This window comes from Mus caroli, chromosome 10, assembly GCF_900094665.2.
Source record: "Mus caroli chromosome 10, CAROLI_EIJ_v1.1, whole genome shotgun sequence".
Classification (NCBI taxonomy): Eukaryota; Metazoa; Chordata; class Mammalia; order Rodentia; family Muridae; genus Mus; species Mus caroli.
The window spans coordinates 84,935,655-84,940,933 of NC_034579.1; the positions used below are offsets into that span (position 1 = coordinate 84,935,655).

General features: G+C 45.8%; 2 non-coding genes and 1 pseudogene across 2 annotated transcripts; 1 reads left to right on the top strand and 2 right to left on the bottom strand.

Annotated features, from left to right (window-relative positions):
* LOC110302731 overlaps positions 1 to 2,593 on the top strand; it is an 11,736-nt pseudogene extending 9,143 nt beyond the window's left edge.
* Trnaw-cca lies at positions 2,037 to 2,108 on the bottom strand. The gene has a single exon. It is a non-coding gene; the product is annotated as a tRNA-Trp (tRNA).
* A 108-nt stretch (positions 2,594 to 2,701) lies between the features above and the next one.
* Positions 2,702 to 2,773, bottom strand: Trnad-guc. Its single transcript has one exon. It is a non-coding gene; the product is annotated as a tRNA-Asp (tRNA).
* Between the last annotated feature and the right edge of the window lie 2,506 nt (positions 2,774 to 5,279).

The following is a 5,279-nucleotide window of genomic DNA, read 5'->3' on the forward strand; positions in this document are numbered from 1 at the left end:
GGCCAGCCTGGTCTACAGAGTGAGTTCCAGGACAGCCAGGGCTACACAGAGAAACCCTGTCTCGAAAAAAAAAAAAAAAAAAAAAAAAAAAACAACAAACCAAAACAGTGTTAGATTGCTCTAAATTAAAAATTATACTACCATCCAATTAGCCATTCTAAGAAACTACACAGAAACTACACAGACCCAACTTTTTTTGGGGGGGTGTGGGGGAGGGGGACAGCTACGACCTTTGAGCGGAAATTTTAGCAGGGGAGAATAATTGGCCAAGTGTGACACATCCCTTTAATCCCAGCATTCTGGAGGCATAGGCAGATAGATATGTGAGTTTGAGGCCAGCCTGGTCTACACAGAGAGTTCCAAGGTAGCCAGAGCCACAGTGTGACCCTGTCTCAAACAAACAAACAAACAAACAAACAAGCAAATAAAAGTAGCCAGGTACATATATTTGCCCAAGTTAGCTTTGTCAATTTCACAAAGCCTAGAATCATCTGAGAGGAGTCTCTCACCCAGTGAGGAACTGCCCCGAATCAGATTAGACTATGGAACTGGCTGGGATGAACTTCCTTGGTAAGGGATTGAGGGCAACCCAGGCCCACTGTTGGTGGTTCCATTCCCTAGGCAGGTGGTCCTGACTGTGTAAGAAATCTAAGCATGAACCTGAGGACTCCAGCAAGCAGTGTTTCTCTGTAGTTTTGCTTCAAGTTCCTCCCTTGAGTTCCTGCCCTGATTTTCCCCAATCACTGACTGTAAGTTGTAAATTGAAATAAACCCTTTCCTTCCCCAAATTGCTTTCAGTCAGAGCGTTTTATTACAGCAACACAACCACAACAGAAAACAGAACACTGCTACTTTACGGCCTAGATGGTATTTTGCTATTTTGGGCTTTATTCAGTCCTCTTAACTTGTATGGTAGACAAGACATCCAGCTTTATCTTCTCTTATTCTCGGGGTGCAGTCCAGAAAAAGTCCAGGCCATGTTTTATGTTCTTTGTAATCTGGTCAAAGTCTTGAATTCTGGTAAGAGCTCTAGGCATTTCCCTCAGAATGAATCAGGACACAAGGTCCTGTCTGACCTGCCTCTCATTTACCTCCCCAGCCCTTTCCCTTTCTCTGTAGAGGTAGGCAACACTGTTTTCATTAGAGGGTGGCTGCCTTCTTGTTCTATCTGAGCAACTTTCTGCGAGCACGTCCTTGACCTGTCCAAAAGCACGCTGCCAGTCAGACTGCATTAGGATTCGATCTAATAACCTCAATTTGATTTAATCAACTCTGTAAAAGCCCCCTGTCTCCTAACGGCCACACTCCCAGTTAGAAGATGGGGGTGGGCGTGGGTCAGGGCTCCAATACGAAATTTTTGAATATACAATTCAGTGTTTAACCTTTCTCCCATTTTGCACCTAGAGTCACAATATTTCTTTATCTTAGCTTGAACCGGACATATTTCATTTGAACAAAAATCTCACCTTTTTGATGCAGACAGAACACATGGTATCACCTCGTGATGAGCTATCATGACCCAGGGCAGAGCTGTTCTCTGTTCTGTAACTCCATCCAGTTTATGTTTCTCTCACTGCACTTATGCCAACATTTGGCACCCAGTGGCTTAAAATATAACTGTTTTCTGCTGTTCAAAACAGGTATCGTTTTATAAATTGTACGGGATCTTGCGTTCAAAAGGCAAATAATGTGTTAAAGTTTTGTGTGTGATAAAGTCTGTACCCCAACTATTGTGTAATTGCTGTGAAAAATCACAGCGGGTTCAGAAGCCTAATGCAGAGCAGAAAGATCAGTTCTCAGGGCATTGTGTACACACACACAAACAGAACAAAACAAACCACTTCACTTTACAAGGCCTAAAGCTAGCCTTCAGACGCTACAATGTTTGGTAAGCCTTATTTTTCAGCAATTAAAGTAGTACAGTAACTTTTGAAGGAAGCTTTAGAGCACGAAAAGCATTTTTTAAAAGTGGCGGGAACACATCTCGGGTCACATTAGACTAGTGAATTTAAAAAGAAAAAAAATACGAAAAACTATGACCCCGACGTGATTCGAACACGCAGCCTTCTGATCTGGAGTCAGACGCGCTACCGTTGCGCCACGAGGTCCTGCTGGGCTCTGCCTCGCGCGGTTTCTTAGGAGTCCGAAAACATGGCGGTTGACGACTGCCTGCAGCACCTATTTCCTGCCTGTCACTCGGGAGCTGGCGGAGCCGGAGCGGGTTCACTCGGCGCCCGACTGTCGCTCTCCGTCTAGGTTGGGAGGTAACCTGCGGAGGCGGGAGACTAGTTCCCGTCTAAGCCGCTCAGCCGAGTCGAAGGAAACCCGCTCTTCCTCGCCTTTCCGGCAGCCACTTCCGCTCCGGCCGCCCCGCCCCCGCCCGTTAGGGGCGGAGACGCCGCCTCCCCTCCCCCACGCGATCTGCGCGCCGAGCCAGCGACCTCCCTTTGTAATCTGGCGGGATTCCACTGCGCACGCGCGGGCCCGTGCCAAATGGCGCTCGAATCACCAGCGTCGGTCCCTGCTGAGCGTCCGCGCTGCCAGAGCCAAAAGCACTAGGCATTTTCGCCTCACAGGGGACGTTGAAACGTAAAATAAATCGTTTTGAAAAAGATGCAGGTTTTAGTTTACAAAGGATTTCTGAGCACTTTTGACAGAGATAGCAAGTCGTGGATAACAGCCGACAACAAAAGTTTACAACCTCCCCGTCGGGGAATTGAACCCCGGTCTCCCGCGTGACAGGCGGGGATACTAACCACTATACTAACGAGGAGCTGTGGACGAAGGCTCTTCCAGGTATTAGATAAGGTTTCTCTTCCCCCTCCCCCATGGGTTCCAAGTTCTTGGGGATTGAGGATTCAAAATTGGACTTCTTGGAATAGGCTGTTGTATGTCTCTGGTTCTGTCTCTATAGAACAAACTACACTTCCAAGTCAATGTTAATGAACTACGTGAAAATATCTTAGCAGAACTCTAAGCTTTCCAAATGTTTCAGTCTTTTGTGTTTGAGTTGATCGTGACAAAGGGCAAAAGAGTTAAGATCCTCACACATTCGTTGGAGCTCAAGTGAAGGTGCCAGATCTCTAGTGCGGTCAGAGATGTTCCGAAACTCTGAGTGCCTTCAAAGCATTTGTCAGCGTTCATGACACAAAAGGATCTGTGCTCTTGAATTTACTGACCGCTTGACTTTTCTTTTTTTCTTTTCTTTTTTTTTTGGTTTTTTCGAGACAGGGTTTCTCTGTGTAGCCCTGGCTGTCCTGGCACTCACTTTGTAGACCAGGCTGGCCTCGAACTCAGAAATCCGCCTGCCTCTGCCTCCCGAGTGCTGGTTGACTTTTCTTATATCCCCGTCTACAACTTAAAAAAGAAAAGAAGCAAGCTTTAAATGGCTAATACTGCATTTAAAGAATTTAAAGAGAAAAGATGTGCCATCTATTAACGTAGAGCTGTGGAAAATACAGCAACAGAACCAACAGGAGCACACGTGATATACTAAGCCATTTCATGAATAGGATGAATAGGATCGAGCCATTCCCCGCCCTCCCCCACGAGGAACAAGGACGATGAACGTTTTAACTTTGTCACCAAGAGCATTTACACAGCCATAGGTAAACACACATGGGTGGCAAGGATTCAGGAGATACTTGGAACGTACAATGTACCAGACATTGTATTAGATTGCCCTGGGAGACCTTATGTTATGTTATAGTAGGAGCCAGCTAGCCAGTTCCAATATCAGTATTAGAACTTTCACTCGTGTATCTCAAGGGGTCCTATTCTTGCAGTGTGTTAAGAACTATTGCATTTTTATAGATCGTAATTTACATAATAATCTAAAAAACATCGGTGCCAGGGTTATTTAATATAGACAGAAATGGCAATTTCAGAGGTATGTTTTGGCCTTTTTTCCTTCCACCTCTAACTATTAAATTTCCTCCAAAAATTGCTCCCTCTCTCCCCCCACCCCCCACCCCCGCCCCCTATCCTGTAGCTTCTGTCCACTTTTTAATCTCCAATAACACTTCTGAGGTCCAAAAGGCCCCGTGGTAACTATGACGATGCCCTTTTCTGGGAGAGTTTTAAAGGACTTACCCTAGGTCTTTTAGTTGGCAGAGCTACAGGGAAGCTGGAACCCAGGTCAGATGAATCACCTGTTTGCCCTGCTCCGTATATGGGAGAGGCACCCACGGCCTGCTTTCACCCTGTCTCTGCCAAAGCTATGCCTGTGTTCCGACATATGTTACTACTTACTCCCTGGGGCCCGCTAAGCAGGAGCCTGAGTCAGCTCTGATCAGAGAGCATGCAGCTCACCACCTGCTGTCTCTCTCCCTAAAATGGAAAGGGAAGGCTGGTAATTATTAACCTGAACAGGGTGTGGCAGATCCCTCACTGTCAGCATTGGGAGAAGGCGCAGGTTACAAATGCCAACTGGCAGGACAGAGGACATTCAGTGCTCTGTGCAGGCAGATAGCATAATGGCACTTGGTTCTGGAAGCTTCCAATCTTGGAGAGTTAGTAATCTTGTCTCACAAGAGGACTCATGCTCATCTCAGCAGAGGTGACTAGGGCTGAACGAGAACCTTAAGCAGAGGGACTGTCTTAGGGTTTCTATTGCTGCGATGGAACACCATGATGAAAAAGACATTGGGGAGGGAAGGTTTTATTCTGCTCACACTTCCATATTGCAGTCCATCAACAAGGAAGTCAGGACAGGGACTCAAACAGGGCAAGAACTGATGCAGAGGCCATGGAGGAATGCTGCTTACTGGCTTAGTCAGCCAGCTTTTTTCTTTTTCTTTTTTTCCCCTGAAACAGGGTTTCTCTGTGTATCCCTGGCTGTCCTGGAACTCACTCTGTAGACCAGACTGGCCTCGAACTCAGAAATCCACCTGCCTCTGCCTCCCAAATTCTGGGATTAAATTCAACACATATACTAGTAATAAGTTTTCCCCTTTGTAGCTGGTATTTATGTTTTAATGTGCTCATGGATCCAAGCCTCAAAGGAAAACTGCACATTAAAACATAAATACCAGCTACAAAGGGGAAAACTTATTACTAGTATATGTGTTTATACGACACATGCAACACACTTGTTCCTACGTTATTATTGACTAATCAGCTATCATAGTTGACAGGCAAGGTATGGTTACTTATTCATGTATTGAATTTACAGTGTGCCAGACATTGTATTGGATGCATTGGGATATTTCAATGGGTGAATCCTGTTCTTTTGAGACAGGGTTTCTCTGTGTAGCCCTGGCTGTCCTGAAAATCACTCT